We start from the raw sequence: 19,434 nt of genomic DNA, 5'->3' as shown, positions 1-19,434 counted from the left end.
CCACCCATACACCTCAGTCTCTTTCCCTCTGTTAACTTTTAGTCCATTCTTGGGTTTTCTGAGACTGCTGCTGTTTCCTTCTTCAGTTTTTTGTTTGTTCTGATACTGTAATGATGAGTGATATCATTATACATATATGTATATATATATATATATGTTTGGAGGTAAGTAACTCTAATGTTTGCTAAGATGATGCCGCTCCGCAAGGCTTGGCACTGCCCCCCCCACCCCCGTGGGTGGAGTTTGTAAGCGCAGCACTGTTGCCTGGAGATTCCACGATGTCACAGTGGTGCCTCTGTCCTAGAGACATAATGTGTATGCTGAGAGGAGCAGGTGTGATTCGGGTGAGGTGGACACTGTCCAACTTGACAGCATCAGGCTAAATGGAATCCAGAGCCAAGGTACTGTGTGTTCCTTTTCATTTTGTTGTCACTACTTCAAAGTTACATGAACAACATTATGGTTCCTAAGACTACCCCCACTGTCAAGTCCCCAGCACGTAGCCCGTAAGAGTCGCTGTCCAACAGCCCAGGAATATGCTGTAGAAGTGCTGCTGATCATCGCTATGTTATACGGACCTACCTAAGCTTGCCGCCGGGCCACACCCTGTGTGCCACTCATAATGCCCCATTTTCCCTCTCTCCCTTCCCTCCTAAGCCATCCTCCTCAGTCCCATTCCCTTTGGCAAGTGTGAGTCCATTCTTGGGTTCGGTGCGGCTGCTACTGTCCTTTTCTTTCACTCCTTTTCTTTTTTCTGGTACTCCACAGGTGAGTGAAATCAGTTGACACTTGTCTTTCTCTGCGTGGCTTATTTCGCTGAGCATGATACCCTCTACCTCCCTCCATGTTGTTGCACATGGTAGGATTGGTTTCTGCATATGGCAGAATAATATTCCACTTTTCATCCTCTGATAGACACTTACCTTGTCTGTTGTTGTGGACAGTGCTGTGATAATTATACGGGTGCACAGGTCTTTTTTAAACTGGGCTGCTGTATTCTAGTGTTTATTTCTGTATGTCCGGATGTATGAATATATTTAGTTAGTTCATTACTCACTTGTATATCTGTTATTTATTTATTTATTTATCATTAGTCTTCATCTACGTGAGTCTCATGTAGTTTCGTAAACTGCCCCCCACAATGAGATGCCCCCACATACCTCATTGCAGTCACTGTCCATGAGCATATTAAGATGCTGTAGAATCCCTTGTTGTCTTCTCTGTGTCGTACGTCCCTCCCCGTGCCCCCCTTCTGCTTTATGCATGCCAAAGGTAATGTGCACATTCGCCCCCGCTCCGCCTGACATTTTCCTCCGTTCCCACCTGTCCACGTCCATCCCTTTCCCTTTGGTAACTGTGAGTCCACTCTTGTGGTGCCGTTTTTCTTCTTCGGATGTCTCTTGGTTCCCCTCCTGCACAGGCGAGTGATATCATTTGATCCTTGTGTTTCTCCACCTGCCTGCCTTATTACACTGAGTATGATGCCCTCTCACACCATCCGTGTTTCTGCAAATGGTGTGATTTGTTTTCCTATGACTGAATAATATTCCATTGTTCATCTACTGATGGACACTGAGCTTGGCTGTTGAGAATAGTGCTGTGGTAATCATAGGGGTGCACGTGTCGCTTTTAAACTGGGGGCGGCAATGTCTCATTCATTCATTCATTCATCTGTTTATTCATTTATTTTTTTATCATGAATCTACAATTATGTGGATCACATCATGTTTATTACACTCCCCCCATCACCAACGTAGGAATGGTTAAGGGACTGAGAAGGCTGGTTGTGAAGGACGGTTGCAGGCTGGCAAGGGGGCATTACGATTAGCTCACATAATGTGGGGGGGAATTCTATAGGGAAGGCAGTATAGTTCAGAGAATTCAAGCAGTGATTCTGTAGGATCTTACTATGCTGGTGAACAGTGAGTGTAATGGGGTCTGGGGGGCGACTTGATGATCTGGGCAGTCTAGTAATCTTAATGTTCCTTATGTAATTGTAGACTGGTTATTGTGAATAGTGCTGCCATAAATTTAGGGGTGCAGATGTCTTTCTAGAACTGGGTTGCTGCATTCCTTATGTATGTATGTTTGTATGTATGTATGTGTGTATGTATGTATTCATCCATGCATCCATTCATTCATTCATTCATTCATTCATTCATTCATTTATTATCTGTCTACCTATCTATCCATGGATGTTTCTGTCATTAATGCACAATTAGATGAGTTCCATTATGTTTACTAGACTCCCCCCATCACGCACGTGCCCCCAGATACCCCATTGCAGTCACTGTCCATGAGCATAGTAAGATACTGTAGAATCCCTACTTGTCTTTTCTGTGTTTTTCCGCCCTGTCTGTGACACCCCTCCCACATTATATATTCTTCTTCTAATGTGTCCTTACTTCGCCCCTCCCTAATCCGTCCATTCCCACCCATACACCTCAGTCTCTTTCCCTCTGTTAACTTTTAGTCCATTCTTGGGTTTTCTGAGACTGCTGCTGTTTCCTTCTTCAGTTTTTTGTTTGTTCTGATACTGTAATGATGAGTGATATCATTATACATATATATATATATATATAGATTTTTATATCTATATATATATGTGTGTATGTATGGAGGTAAGTAACTCTAATGTTTGCTAAGATGATGCAGCTCCGCAAGGCTGGGCACTGCCCACCCCCCCGTGGGTGGAGTTTGTAAGCGCAGCACTGTTGCCTGGAGATTCCACGATGTCACAGTGGTGCCTCTGTCCTAGAGACATAATGTGTATGCTGAGAGGAGCAGGTGTGATTCGGGTGAGGTGGACACTGTCCAACTTGACAGCATCAGGCTAAATGGAATCCAGAGCCAAGGTACTGTGTGTTCCTTTTTATTTTGTTGTCACTACTTCAAAGTTACATGAACAACATTATGGTTCCTAAGACTACCCCCACTGTCAAGTCCCCAGCACGTAGCCCGTAAGAGTCGCTGTCCAACAGCCCAGGAATATGCTGTAGAAGTGCTGCTGATCATCGCTATGTTATACGGACCTACCTAAGCTTGCCGCCGGGCCACACCCTGTGTGCCACTCATAATGCCCCATTTTCCCTCTCTCCCTTCCCTCCTAAGCCATCCTCCTCAGTCCCATTCCCTTTGGTAAGTGTGAGTCCATTCTTGGGTTCGGTGCGGCTGCTACTGTCCTTTTCTATCACTCCTTTTCTTTTTTCTGGTACTCCACAGGTGAGTGAAATCAGTTGACACTTGTCTTTCTCTGCGTGGCTTATTTCGCTGAGCATGATACCCTCTACCTCCCTCCATGTTGTTGCACATGGTAGGATTGGTTTCTGCATATGGCAGAATAATATTCCACTTTTCATCCTCTGATAGACACTTACCTTGTCTGTTGTTGTGGACAGTGCTGTGATAATTATACGGGTGCACAGGTCTTTTTTAAACTGGGCTGCTGTATTCTAGTGTTTATTTCTGTATGTCCGGATGTATGAATATATTTAGTTAGTTCATTACTCACTTGTATATCTGTTATTTATTTATTTATTTATCATTAGTCTTCATCTACGTGAGTCTCATGTAGTTTCGTAAACTGCCCCCCACAATGAGATGCCCCCACATACCTCATTGCAGTCACTGTCCATGAGCATATTAAGATGCTGTAGAATCCCTTGTTGTCTTCTCTGTGTCGTACGTCCCTCCCCGTGCCCCCCTTCTGCTTTATGCATGCCAAAGGTAATGTGCACATTCGCCCCCGCTCCGCCTGACATTTTCCTCCGTTCCCACCTGTCCACGTCCATCCCTTTCCCTTTGGTAACTGTGAGTCCACTCTTGTGGTGCCGTTTTTCTTCTTCGGATGTCTCTTGGTTCCCCTCCTGCACAGGCGAGTGATATCATTTGATCCTTGTGTTTCTCCACCTGCCTGCCTTATTACACTGAGTATGATGCCCTCTCACACCATCCGTGTTTCTGCAAATGGTGTGATTTGTTTTCCTATGACTGAATAATATTCCATTGTTCATCTACTGATGGACACTGAGCTTGGCTGTTGAGAATAGTGCTGTGGTAATCATAGGGATGCACGTGTCGCTTTTAAACTGGGGGCGGCAATGTCTCATTCATTCATTCATTCATCTGTTTATTCATTTATTTTTTTATCATGAATCTACAATTATGTGGATCACATCATGTTTATTACACTCCCCCCATCACCAACGTAGGAATGGTTAAGGGACTGAGAAGGCTGGTTGTGAAGGACGGTTGCAGGCTGGCAAGGGGGCATTACGATTAGCTCACATAATGTGGGGGGGAATTCTATAGGGAAGGCAGTATAGTTCAGAGAATTCAAGCAGTGATTCTGTAGGATCTTACTATGCTGGTGAACAGTGAGTGTAATGGGGTCTGGGGGGCGACTTGATGATCTGGGCAGTCTAGTAACCTTAATGTTCCTTATGTAATTGTAGACTGGTTATTGTGAATAGTGCTGCCATAAATTTAGGGGTGCAGATGTCTTTCTAGAACTGGGTTGCTGCATTCCTTATGTATGTATGTTTGTATGTATGTATGTGTGTATGTATGTATTCATCCATCCATGCATCCATTCATTCATTCATTCATTTATTATCTGTCTACCTATCTATCCATGGATGTTTCTGTCATTAATGCCCAGTTAGATGAGTTCCATTATGTTTACTAGACTCCCCCCATCACGCACGTGCCCCCAGATACCCCATTGCAGTCACTGTCCATGAGCATAGTAAGATACTGTAGAATCCCTACTTGTCTTTTCTGTGTTTTTCCGCCCTGTCTGTGACACCCCTCCCACATTATATATTCTTCTTCTAATGTGTCCTTACTTCGCCCCTCCCTAATCCGTCCATTCCCACCCATACACCTCAGTCTCTTTCCCTCTGTTAACTTTTAGTCCATTCTTGGGTTTTCTGAGACTGCTGCTGTTTCCTTCTTCAGTTTTTTGTTTGTTCTGATACTGTAATGATGAGTGATATCATTATACATATATGTATATATATATATATATGTTTGGAGGTAAGTAACTCTAATGTTTGCTAAGATGATGCCGCTCCGCAAGGCTTGGCACTGCCCCCCCCACCCCCGTGGGTGGAGTTTGTAAGCGCAGCACTGTTGCCTGGAGATTCCACGATGTCACAGTGGTGCCTCTGTCCTAGAGACATAATGTGTATGCTGAGAGGAGCAGGTGTGATTCGGGTGAGGTGGACACTGTCCAACTTGACAGCATCAGGCTAAATGGAATCCAGAGCCAAGGTACTGTGTGTTCCTTTTCATTTTGTTGTCACTACTTCAAAGTTACATGAACAACATTATGGTTCCTAAGACTACCCCCACTGTCAAGTCCCCAGCACGTAGCCCGTAAGAGTCGCTGTCCAACAGCCCAGGAATATGCTGTAGAAGTGCTGCTGATCATCGCTATGTTATACGGACCTACCTAAGCTTGCCGCCGGGCCACACCCTGTGTGCCACTCATAATGCCCCATTTTCCCTCTCTCCCTTCCCTCCTAAGCCATCCTCCTCAGTCCCATTCCCTTTGGCAAGTGTGAGTCCATTCTTGGGTTCGGTGCGGCTGCTACTGTCCTTTTCTTTCACTCCTTTTCTTTTTTCTGGTACTCCACAGGTGAGTGAAATCAGTTGACACTTGTCTTTCTCTGCGTGGCTTATTTCGCTGAGCATGATACCCTCTACCTCCCTCCATGTTGTTGCACATGGTAGGATTGGTTTCTGCATATGGCAGAATAATATTCCACTTTTCATCCTCTGATAGACACTTACCTTGTCTGTTGTTGTGGACAGTGCTGTGATAATTATACGGGTGCACAGGTCTTTTTTAAACTGGGCTGCTGTATTCTAGTGTTTATTTCTGTATGTCCGGATGTATGAATATATTTAGTTAGTTCATTACTCACTTGTATATCTGTTATTTATTTATTTATTTATCATTAGTCTTCATCTACGTGAGTCTCATGTAGTTTAGTAAACTGCCCCCCACAATGAGATGCCCCCACATACCTCATTGCAGTCACTGTCCATGAGCATATTAAGATGCTGTAGAATCCCTTGTTGTCTTCTCTGTGTCGTACGTCCCTCCCCGTGCCCCCCTTCTGCTTTATGCATGCCAAAGGTAATGTGCACATTCGCCCCCGCTCCGCCTGACATTTTCCTCCGTTCCCACCTGTCCACGTCCATCCCTTTCCCTTTGGTAACTGTGAGTCCACTCTTGTGGTGCCGTTTTTCTTCTTCGGATGTCTCTTGGTTCCCCTCCTGCACAGGCGAGTGATATCATTTGATCCTTGTGTTTCTCCACCTGCCTGCCTTATTACACTGAGTATGATGCCCTCTCACACCATCCGTGTTTCTGCAAATGGTGTGATTTGTTTTCCTATGACTGAATAATATTCCATTGTTCATCTACTGATGGACACTGAGCTTGGCTGTTGAGAATAGTGCTGTGGTAATCATAGGGGTGCACGTGTCGCTTTTAAACTGGGGGCGGCAATGTCTCATTCATTCATTCATTCATCTGTTTATTCATTTATTTTTTTATCATGAATCTACAATTATGTGGATCACATCATGTTTATTACACTCCCCCCATCACCAACGTAGGAATGGTTAAGGGACTGAGAAGGCTGGTTGTGAAGGACGGTTGCAGGCTGGCAAGGGGGCATTACGATTAGCTCACATAATGTGGGGGGGAATTCTATAGGGAAGGCAGTATAGTTCAGAGAATTCAAGCAGTGATTCTGTAGGATCTTACTATGCTGGTGAACAGTGAGTGTAATGGGGTCTGGGGGGCGACTTGATGATCTGGGCAGTCTAGTAATCTTAATGTTCCTTATGTAATTGTAGACTGGTTATTGTGAATAGTGCTGCCATAAATTTAGGGGTGCAGATGTCTTTCTAGAACTGGGTTGCTGCATTCCTTATGTATGTATGTTTGTATGTATGTATGTGTGTATGTATGTATTCATCCATCCATGCATCCATTCATTCATTCATTCATTCATTCATTCATTCATTTATTATCTGTCTACCTATCTATCCATGGATGTTTCTGTCATTAATGCACAATTAGATGAGTTCCATTATGTTTACTAGACTCCCCCCATCACGCACGTGCCCCCAGATACCCCATTGCAGTCACTGTCCATGAGCATAGTAAGATACTGTAGAATCCCTACTTGTCTTTTCTGTGTTTTTCCGCCCTGTCTGTGACACCCCTCCCACATTATATATTCTTCTTCTAATGTGTCCTTACTTCACCCCTCCCTAATCCGTCCATTCCCACCCATACACCTCAGTCTCTTTCCCTCTGTTAACTTTTAGTCCATTCTTGGGTTTTCTGAGACTGCTGCTGTTTCCTTCTTCAGTTTTTTGTTTGTTCTGATACTGTAATGATGAGTGATATCATTATACATATATATATATATATATAGATTTTTATATCTATATATATATGTGTGTATGTATGGAGGTAAGTAACTCTAATGTTTGCTAAGATGATGCAGATCCGCAAGGCTGGGCACTGCCCCCCCCCCCCGTGGGTGGAGTTTGTAAGCGCAGCACTGTTGCCTGGAGATTCCACGATGTCACAGTGGTGCCTCTGTCCTAGAGACATAATGTGTATGCTGAGAGGAGCAGGTGTGATTCGGGTGAGGTGGACACTGTCCAACTTGACAGCATCAGGCTAAATGGAATCCAGAGCCAAGGTACTGTGTGTTCCTTTTTATTTTGTTGTCACTACTTCAAAGTTACATGAACAACATTATGGTTCCTAAGACTACCCCCACTGTCAAGTCCCCAGCACGTAGCCCGTAAGAGTCGCTGTCCAACAGCCCAGGAATATGCTGTAGAAGTGCTGCTGATCATCGCTATGTTATACGGACCTACCTAAGCTTGCCGCCGGGCCACACCCTGTGTGCCACTCATAATGCCCCATTTTCCCTCTCTCCCTTCCCTCCTAAGCCATCCTCCTCAGTCCCATTCCCTTTGGTAAGTGTGAGTCCATTCTTGGGTTCGGTGCGGCTGCTACTGTCCTTTTCTATCACTCCTTTTCTTTTTTCTGGTACTCCACAGGTGAGTGAAATCAGTTGACACTTGTCTTTCTCTGCGTGGCTTATTTCGCTGAGCATGATACCCTCTACCTCCCTCCATGTTGTTGCACATGGTAGGATTGGTTTCTGCATATGGCAGAATAATATTCCACTTTTCATCCTCTGATAGACACTTACCTTGTCTGTTGTTGTGGACAGTGCTGTGATAATTATACGGGTGCACAGGTCTTTTTTAAACTGGGCTGCTGTATTCTAGTGTTTATTTCTGTATGTCCGGATGTATGAATATATTTAGTTAGTTCATTACTCACTTGTATATCTGTTATTTATTTATTTATTTATCATTAGTCTTCATCTACGTGAGTCTCATGTAGTTTCGTAAACTGCCCCCCACAATGAGATGCCCCCACATACCTCATTGCAGTCACTGTCCATGAGCATATTAAGATGCTGTAGAATCCCTTGTTGTCTTCTCTGTGTCGTACGTCCCTCCCCGTGCCCCCCTTCTGCTTTATGCATGCCAAAGGTAATGTGCACATTCGCCCCCGCTCCGCCTGACATTTTCCTCCGTTCCCACCTGTCCACGTCCATCCCTTTCCCTTTGGTAACTGTGAGTCCACTCTTGTGGTGCCGTTTTTCTTCTTCGGATGTCTCTTGGTTCCCCTCCTGCACAGGCGAGTGATATCATTTGATCCTTGTGTTTCTCCACCTGCCTGCCTTATTACACTGAGTATGATGCCCTCTCACACCATCCGTGTTTCTGCAAATGGTGTGATTTGTTTTCCTATGACTGAATAATATTCCATTGTTCATCTACTGATGGACACTGAGCTTGGCTGTTGAGAATAGTGCTGTGGTAATCATAGGGATGCACGTGTCGCTTTTAAACTGGGGGCGGCAATGTCTCATTCATTCATTCATTCATCTGTTTATTCATTTATTTTTTTATCATGAATCTACAATTATGTGGATCACATCATGTTTATTACACTCCCCCCATCACCAACGTAGGAATGGTTAAGGGACTGAGAAGGCTGGTTGTGAAGGACGGTTGCAGGCTGGCAAGGGGGCATTACGATTAGCTCACATAATGTGGGGGGGAATTCTATAGGGAAGGCAGTATAGTTCAGAGAATTCAAGCAGTGATTCTGTAGGATCTTACTATGCTGGTGAACAGTGAGTGTAATGGGGTCTGGGGGGCGACTTGATGATCTGGGCAGTCTAGTAACCTTAATGTTCCTTATGTAATTGTAGACTGGTTATTGTGAATAGTGCTGCCATAAATTTAGGGGTGCAGATGTCTTTCTAGAACTGGGTTGCTGCATTCCTTATGTATGTATGTTTGTATGTATGTATGTGTGTATGTATGTATTCATCCATCCATGCATCCATTCATTCATTCATTCATTTATTATCTGTCTACCTATCTATCCATGGATGTTTCTGTCATTAATGCCCAGTTAGATGAGTTCCATTATGTTTACTAGACTCCCCCCATCACGCACGTGCCCCCAGATACCCCATTGCAGTCACTGTCCATGAGCATAGTAAGATACTGTAGAATCCCTACTTGTCTTTTCTGTGTTTTTCCGCCCTGTCTGTGACACCCCTCCCACATTATATATTCTTCTTCTAATGTGTCCTTACTTCGCCCCTCCCTAATCCGTCCATTCCCACCCATACACCTCAGTCTCTTTCCCTCTGTTAACTTTTAGTCCATTCTTGGGTTTTCTGAGACTGCTGCTGTTTCCTTCTTCAGTTTTTTGTTTGTTCTGATACTGTAATGATGAGTGATATCATTATACATATATGTATATATATATATATATGTTTGGAGGTAAGTAACTCTAATGTTTGCTAAGATGATGCCGCTCCGCAAGGCTTGGCACTGCCCCCCCCACCCCCGTGGGTGGAGTTTGTAAGCGCAGCACTGTTGCCTGGAGATTCCACGATGTCACAGTGGTGCCTCTGTCCTAGAGACATAATGTGTATGCTGAGAGGAGCAGGTGTGATTCGGGTGAGGTGGACACTGACCAACTTGACAGCATCAGGCTAAATGGAATCCAGAGCCAAGGTACTGTGTGTTCCTTTTCATTTTGTTGTCACTACTTCAAAGTTACATGAACAACATTATGGTTCCTAAGACTACCCCCACTGTCAAGTCCCCAGCACGTAGCCCGTAAGAGTCGCTGTCCAACAGCCCAGGAATATGCTGTAGAAGTGCTGCTGATCATCGCTATGTTATACGGACCTACCTAAGCTTGCCGCCGGGCCACACCCTGTGTGCCACTCATAATGCCCCATTTTCCCTCTCTCCCTTCCCTCCTAAGCCATCCTCCTCAGTCCCATTCCCTTTGGCAAGTGTGAGTCCATTCTTGGGTTCGGTGCGGCTGCTACTGTCCTTTTCTTTCACTCCTTTTCTTTTTTCTGGTACTCCACAGGTGAGTGAAATCAGTTGACACTTGTCTTTCTCTGCGTGGCTTATTTCGCTGAGCATGATACCCTCTACCTCCCTCCATGTTGTTGCACATGGTAGGATTGGTTTCTGCATATGGCAGAATAATATTCCACTTTTCATCCTCTGATAGACACTTACCTTGTCTGTTGTTGTGGACAGTGCTGTGATAATTATACGGGTGCACAGGTCTTTTTTAAACTGGGCTGCTGTATTCTAGTGTTTATTTCTGTATGTCCGGATGTATGAATATATTTAGTTAGTTCATTACTCACTTGTATATCTGTTATTTATTTATTTATTTATCATTAGTCTTCATCTACGTGAGTCTCATGTAGTTTAGTAAACTGCCCCCCACAATGAGATGCCCCCACATACCTCATTGCAGTCACTGTCCATGAGCATATTAAGATGCTGTAGAATCCCTTGTTGTCTTCTCTGTGTCGTACGTCCCTCCCCGTGCCCCCCTTCTGCTTTATGCATGCCAAAGGTAATGTGCACATTCGCCCCCGCTCCGCCTGACATTTTCCTCCGTTCCCACCTGTCCACGTCCATCCCTTTCCCTTTGGTAACTGTGAGTCCACTCTTGTGGTGCCGTTTTTCTTCTTCGGATGTCTCTTGGTTCCCCTCCTGCACAGGCGAGTGATATCATTTGATCCTTGTGTTTCTCCACCTGCCTGCCTTATTACACTGAGTATGATGCCCTCTCACACCATCCGTGTTTCTGCAAATGGTGTGATTTGTTTTCCTATGACTGAATAATATTCCATTGTTCATCTACTGATGGACACTGAGCTTGGCTGTTGAGAATAGTGCTGTGGTAATCATAGGGGTGCACGTGTCGCTTTTAAACTGGGGGCGGCAATGTCTCATTCATTCATTCATTCATCTGTTTATTCATTTATTTTTTTATCATGAATCTACAATTATGTGGATCACATCATGTTTATTACACTCCCCCCATCACCAACGTAGGAATGGTTAAGGGACTGAGAAGGCTGGTTGTGAAGGACGGTTGCAGGCTGGCAAGGGGGCATTACGATTAGCTCACATAATGTGGGGGGGAATTCTATAGGGAAGGCAGTATAGTTCAGAGAATTCAAGCAGTGATTCTGTAGGATCTTACTATGCTGGTGAACAGTGAGTGTAATGGGGTCTGGGGGGCGACTTGATGATCTGGGCAGTCTAGTAATCTTAATGTTCCTTATGTAATTGTAGACTGGTTATTGTGAATAGTGCTGCCATAAATTTAGGGGTGCAGATGTCTTTCTAGAACTGGGTTGCTGCATTCCTTATGTATGTATGTTTGTATGTATGTATGTGTGTATGTATGTATTCATCCATCCATGCATCCATTCATTCATTCATTCATTCATTCATTCATTCATTTATTATCTGTCTACCTATCTATCCATGGATGTTTCTGTCATTAATGCACAATTAGATGAGTTCCATTATGTTTACTAGACTCCCCCCATCACGCACGTGCCCCCAGATACCCCATTGCAGTCACTGTCCATGAGCATAGTAAGATACTGTAGAATCCCTACTTGTCTTTTCTGTGTTTTTCCGCCCTGTCTGTGACACCCCTCCCACATTATATATTCTTCTTCTAATGTGTCCTTACTTCGCCCCTCCCTAATCCGTCCATTCCCACCCATACACCTCAGTCTCTTTCCCTCTGTTAACTTTTAGTCCATTCTTGGGTTTTCTGAGACTGCTGCTGTTTCCTTCTTCAGTTTTTTGTTTGTTCTGATACTGTAATGATGAGTGATATCATTATACATATATATATATATATATAGATTTTTATATCTATATATATATGTGTGTATGTATGGAGGTAAGTAACTCTAATGTTTGCTAAGATGATGCAGATCCGCAAGGCTGGGCACTGCCCCCCCCCCCGTGGGTGGAGTTTGTAAGCGCAGCACTGTTGCCTGGAGATTCCACGATGTCACAGTGGTGCCTCTGTCCTAGAGACATAATGTGTATGCTGAGAGGAGCAGGTGTGATTCGGGTGAGGTGGACACTGTCCAACTTGACAGCATCAGGCTAAATGGAATCCAGAGCCAAGGTACTGTGTGTTCCTTTTTATTTTGTTGTCACTACTTCAAAGTTACATGAACAACATTATGGTTCCTAAGACTACCCCCACTGTCAAGTCCCCAGCACGTAGCCCGTAAGAGTCGCTGTCCAACAGCCCAGGAATATGCTGTAGAAGTGCTGCTGATCATCGCTATGTTATACGGACCTACCTAAGCTTGCCGCCGGGCCACACCCTGTGTGCCACTCATAATGCCCCATTTTCCCTCTCTCCCTTCCCTCCTAAGCCATCCTCCTCAGTCCCATTCCCTTTGGTAAGTGTGAGTCCATTCTTGGGTTCGGTGCGGCTGCTACTGTCCTTTTCTATCACTCCTTTTCTTTTTTCTGGTACTCCACAGGTGAGTGAAATCAGTTGACACTTGTCTTTCTCTGCGTGGCTTATTTCGCTGAGCATGATACCCTCTACCTCCCTCCATGTTGTTGCACATGGTAGGATTGGTTTCTGCATATGGCAGAATAATATTCCACTTTTCATCCTCTGATAGACACTTACCTTGTCTGTTGTTGTGGACAGTGCTGTGATAATTATACGGGTGCACAGGTCTTTTTTAAACTGGGCTGCTGTATTCTAGTGTTTATTTCTGTATGTCCGGATGTATGAATATATTTAGTTAGTTCATTACTCACTTGTATATCTGTTATTTATTTATTTATTTATCATTAGTCTTCATCTACGTGAGTCTCATGTAGTTTCGTAAACTGCCCCCCACAATGAGATGCCCCCACATACCTCATTGCAGTCACTGTCCATGAGCATATTAAGATGCTGTAGAATCCCTTGTTGTCTTCTCTGTGTCGTACGTCCCTCCCCGTGCCCCCCTTCTGCTTTATGCATGCCAAAGGTAATGTGCACATTCGCCCCCGCTCCGCCTGACATTTTCCTCCGTTCCCACCTGTCCACGTCCATCCCTTTCCCTTTGGTAACTGTGAGTCCACTCTTGTGGTGCCGTTTTTCTTCTTCGGATGTCTCTTGGTTCCCCTCCTGCACAGGCGAGTGATATCATTTGATCCTTGTGTTTCTCCACCTGCCTGCCTTATTACACTGAGTATGATGCCCTCTCACACCATCCGTGTTTCTGCAAATGGTGTGATTTGTTTTCCTATGACTGAATAATATTCCATTGTTCATCTACTGATGGACACTGAGCTTGGCTGTTGAGAATAGTGCTGTGGTAATCATAGGGATGCACGTGTCGCTTTTAAACTGGGGGCGGCAATGTCTCATTCATTCATTCATTCATCTGTTTATTCATTTATTTTTTTATCATGAATCTACAATTATGTGGATCACATCATGTTTATTACACTCCCCCCATCACCAACGTAGGAATGGTTAAGGGACTGAGAAGGCTGGTTGTGAAGGACGGTTGCAGGCTGGCAAGGGGGCATTACGATTAGCTCACATAATGTGGGGGGGAATTCTATAGGGAAGGCAGTATAGTTCAGAGAATTCAAGCAGTGATTCTGTAGGATCTTACTATGCTGGTGAACAGTGAGTGTAATGGGGTCTGGGGGGCGACTTGATGATCTGGGCAGTCTAGTAACCTTAATGTTCCTTATGTAATTGTAGACTGGTTATTGTGAATAGTGCTGCCATAAATTTAGGGGTGCAGATGTCTTTCTAGAACTGGGTTGCTGCATTCCTTATGTATGTATGTTTGTATGTATGTATGTGTGTATGTATGTATTCATCCATCCATGCATCCATTCATTCATTCATTCATTTATTATCTGTCTACCTATCTATCCATGGATGTTTCTGTCATTAATGCCCAGTTAGATGAGTTCCATTATGTTTACTAGACTCCCCCCATCACGCACGTGCCCCCAGATACCCCATTGCAGTCACTGTCCATGAGCATAGTAAGATACTGTAGAATCCCTACTTGTCTTTTCTGTGTTTTTCCGCCCTGTCTGTGACACCCCTCCCACATTATATATTCTTCTTCTAATGTGTCCTTACTTCGCCCCTCCCTAATCCGTCCATTCCCACCCATACACCTCAGTCTCTTTCCCTCTGTTAACTTTTAGTCCATTCTTGGGTTTTCTGAGACTGCTGCTGTTTCCTTCTTCAGTTTTTTGTTTGTTCTGATACTGTAATGATGAGTGATATCATTATACATATATGTATATATATATATATATGTTTGGAGGTAAGTAACTCTAATGTTTGCTAAGATGATGCCGCTCCGCAAGGCTTGGCACTGCCCCCCCCACCCCCGTGGGTGGAGTTTGTAAGCGCAGCACTGTTGCCTGGAGATTCCACGATGTCACAGTGGTGCCTCTGTCCTAGAGACATAATGTGTATGCTGAGAGGAGCAGGTGTGATTCGGGTGAGGTGGACACTGTCCAACTTGACAGCATCAGGCTAAATGGAATCCAGAGCCAAGGTACTGTGTGTTCCTTTTCATTTTGTTGTCACTACTTCAAAGTTACATGAACAACATTATGGTTCCTAAGACTACCCCCACTGTCAAGTCCCCAGCACGTAGCCCGTAAGAGTCGCTGTCCAACAGCCCAGGAATATGCTGTAGAAGTGCTGCTGATCATCGCTATGTTATACGGACCTACCTAAGCTTGCCGCCGGGCCACACCCTGTGTGCCACTCATAATGCCCCATTTTCCCTCTCTCCCTTCCCTCCTAAGCCATCCTCCTCAGTCCCATTCCCTTTGGTAAGTGTGAGTCCATTCTTGGGTTCGGTGCGGCTGCTACTGTCCTTTTCTTTCACTCCTTTTCTTTTTTCTGGTACTCCACAGGTGAGTGAAATCAGTTGACACTTGTCTTTCTCTGCGTGGCTTATTTCGCTGAGCATGATACCCTCTACCTCCCTCCATGTTGTTGCACATGGTAGGATTGGTTTCTGCATATGGCAGAATAATATTCCACTTTTCATCCTCTGATAGACACTTACCTTGTCTGTTGTTGTGGACAGTGCTGTGATAATTATACGGGTGCACAGGTCTTTTTTAAACTGGGCTGCTGTATTCTAGTGTTTATTTCTGTATGTCCGGATGTATGAATATATTTAGTTAGTTCATTACTCACTTGTATATCTGTTATTTATTTATTTATTTATCATTAGTCTTCATCTACGTGAGTCTCATGTAGTTTAGTAAACTGCCCCCCACAATGAGATGCCCCCACATACCTCATTGCAGTCACTGTCCATGAGCATATTAAGATGCTGTAGAATCCCTTGTTGTCTTCTCTGTGTCGTACGTCCCTCCCCGTGCCCCCCTTCTGCTTTATGCATGCCAAAGGTAATGTGCACATTCGCCCCCGCTCCGCCTGACATTTTCCTCTGTTCCCACCTGTCCACGTCCATCCCTTTCCCTTTGGTAACTGTGAGTCCACTCTTGTGGTGCCGTTTTTCTTCTTCGGATGTCTCTTGGTTCCCCTCCTGCACAGGCGAGTGATATCATTTGATCCTTGTGTTTCTCCACCTGCCTGCCTTATTACACTGAGTATGATGCCCTCTCACACCATCCGTGTTTCTGCAAATGGTGTGATTTGTTTTCCTATGACTGAATAATATTCCATTGTTCATCTACTGATGGACACTGAGCTTGGCTGTTGAGAATAGTGCTGTGGTAATCATAGGGGTGCACGTGTCGCTTTTAAACTGGGGGCGGCAATGTCTCATTCATTCATTCATTCATCTGTTTATTCATTTATTTTTTTATCATGAATCTACAATTATGTGGATCACATCATGTTTATTACACTCCCCCCATCACCAACGTAGGAATGGTTAAGGGACTGAGAAGGCTGGTTGTGAAGGACGGTTGCAGGCTGGCAAGGGGGCATTACGATTAGCTCACATAATGTGGGGGGGAATTCTATAGGGAAGGCAGTATAGTTCAGAGAATTCAAGCAGTGATTCTGTAGGATCTTACTATGCTGGTGAACAGTGAGTGTAATGGGGTCTGGGGGGCGACTTGATGATCTGGGCAGTCTAGTAATCTTAATGTTCCTTATGTAATTGTAGACTGGTTATTGTGAATAGTGCTGCCATAAATTTAGGGGTGCAGATGTCTTTCTAGAACTGGGTTGCTGCATTCCTTATGTATGTATGTTTGTATGTATGTATGTGTGTATGTATGTATTCATCCATCCATGCATCCATTCATTCATTCATTCATTCATTCATTCATTTATTATCTGTCTACCTATCTATCCATGGATGTTTCTGTCATTAATGCACAATTAGATGAGTTCCATTATGTTTACTAGACTCCCCCCATCACGCACGTGCCCCCAGATACCCCATTGCAGTCACTGTCCATGAGCATAGTAAGATACTGTAGAATCCCTACTTGTCTTTTCTGTGTTTTTCCGCCCTGTCTGTGACACCCCTCCCACATTATATATTCTTCTTCTAATGTGTCCTTACTTCGCCCCTCCCTAATCCGTCCATTCCCACCCATACACCTCAGTCTCTTTCCCTCTGTTAACTTTTAGTCCATTCTTGGGTTTTCTGAGACTGCTGCTGTTTCCTTCTTCAGTTTTTTGTTTGTTCTGATACTGTAATGATGAGTGATATCATTATACATATATGTATATATATATATATATGTTTGGAGGTAAGTAACTCTAATGTTTGCTAAGATGATGCCGCTCCGCAAGGCTTGGCACTGCCCCCCCCACCCCCGTGGGTGGAGTTTGTAAGCGCAGCACTGTTGCCTGGAGATTCCACGATGTCACAGTGGTGCCTCTGTCCTAGAGACATAATGTGTATGCTGAGAGGAGCAGGTGTGATTCGGGTGAGGTGGACACTGTCCAACTTGACAGCATCAGGCTAAATGGAATCCAGAGCCAAGGTACTGTGTGTTCCTTTTCATTTTGTTGTCACTACTTCAAAGTTACATGAACAACATTATGGTTCCTAAGACTACCCCCACTGTCAAGTCCCCAGCACGTAGCCCGTAAGAGTCGCTGTCCAACAGCCCAGGAATATGCTGTAGAAGTGCTGCTGATCATCGCTATGTTATACGGACCTACCTAAGCTTGCCGCCGGGCCACACCCTGTGTGCCACTCATAATGCCCCATTTTCCCTCTCTCCCTTCCCTCCTAAGCCATCCTCCTCAGTCCCATTCCCTTTGGTAAGTGTGAGTCCATTCTTGGGTTCGGTGCGGCTGCTACTGTCCTTTTCTTTCACTCCTTTTCTTTTTTCTGGTACTCCACAGGTGAGTGAAATCAGTTGACACTTGTCTTTCTCTGCGTGGCTTATTTCGCTGAGCATGATACCCTCTACCTCCCTCCATGTTGTTGCACATGGTAGGATTGGTTTCTGCATATGGCAGAATAATATTCCACTTTTCATCCTCTGATAGACACTTACCTTGTCTGTTGTTGTGGACAGTGCTGTGATAATTATACGGGTGCACAGGTCTTTTTTAAACTGGGCTGCTGTATTCTAGTGTTTATTTCTGTATGTCCGGATGTATGAATATATTTAGTTAGTTCATTACTCACTTGTATATCTGTTATTTATTTATTTATTTATCATTAGTCTTCATCTACGTGAGTCTCATGTAGTTTAGTAAACTGCCCCCCACAATGAGATGCCCCCACATACCTCATTGCAGTCACTGTCCATGAGCATATTAAGATGCTGTAGAATCCCTTGTTGTCTTCTCTGTGTCGTACGTCCCTCCCCGTGCCCCCCTTCTGCTTTATGCATGCCAAAGGTAATGTGCACATTCGCCCCCGCTCCGCCTGACATTTTCCTCCGTTCCCACCTGTCCACGTCCATCCCTTTCCCTTTGGTAACTGTGAGTCCACTCTTGTGGTGCCGTTTTTCTTCTTCGGATGTCTCTTGGTTCCCCTCCTGCACAGGCGAGTGATATCATTTGATCCTTGTGTTTCTCCACCTGCCTGCCTTATTACACTGAGTATGATGCCCTCTCACACCATCCGTGTTTCTGCAAATGGTGTGATTTGTTTTCCTATGACTGAATAATATTCCATTGTTCATCTACTGATGGACACTGAGCTTGGCTGTTGAGAATAGTGCTGTGGTAATCATAGGGGTGCACGTGTCGCTTTTAAACTGGGGGCGGCAATGTCTCATTCATTCATTCATTCATCTGTTTATTCATTTATTTTTTTATCATGAATCTACAATTATGTGGATCACATCATGTTTATTACACTCCCCCCATCACCAACGTAGGAATGGTTAAGGGACTGAGAAGGCTGGTTGTGAAGGACGGTTGCAGGCTGGCAAGGGGGCATTACGATTAGCTCACATAATGTGGGGGGGGAATTCTATAGGGAAGGCAGTATAGTTCAGAGAATTCAAGCAGTGATTCTGTAGGATCTTACTATGCTGGTGAACAGTGAGTGTAATGGGGGTCTGGGGGGCGACTTGATGATCTGGGCAGTCTAGTAATCTTAATGTTCCTTATGTAATTGTAGACTGGTTATTGTGAATAGTGCTGCCATAAATTTAGGGGTGCAGATGTCTTTCTAGAACTGGGTTGCTGCATTCCTTATGTATGTATGTTTGTATGTATGTATGTGTGTATGTATGTATTCATCCATCCATGCATCCATTCATTCATTCATTCATTCATTCATTCATTTATTATCTGTCTACCTATCTATCCATGGATGTTTCTGTCATTAATGCACAATTAGATGAGTTCCATTATGTTTACTAGACTCCCCCCATCACGCACGTGCCCCCAGATACCCCATTGCAGTCACTGTCCATGAGCATAGTAAGATACTGTAGAATCCCTACTTGTCTTTTCTGTGTTTTTCCGCCCTGTCTGTGACACCCCTCCCA

Source organism: Manis pentadactyla, chromosome 6 (genome assembly GCF_030020395.1).
Source record: "Manis pentadactyla isolate mManPen7 chromosome 6, mManPen7.hap1, whole genome shotgun sequence".
In the NCBI taxonomy this organism is placed as follows: domain Eukaryota; kingdom Metazoa; phylum Chordata; class Mammalia; order Pholidota; family Manidae; genus Manis; species Manis pentadactyla.
The sequence above is the reverse complement of the archived record's forward strand: the minus strand, read 5'-3'. Positions refer to the sequence as shown.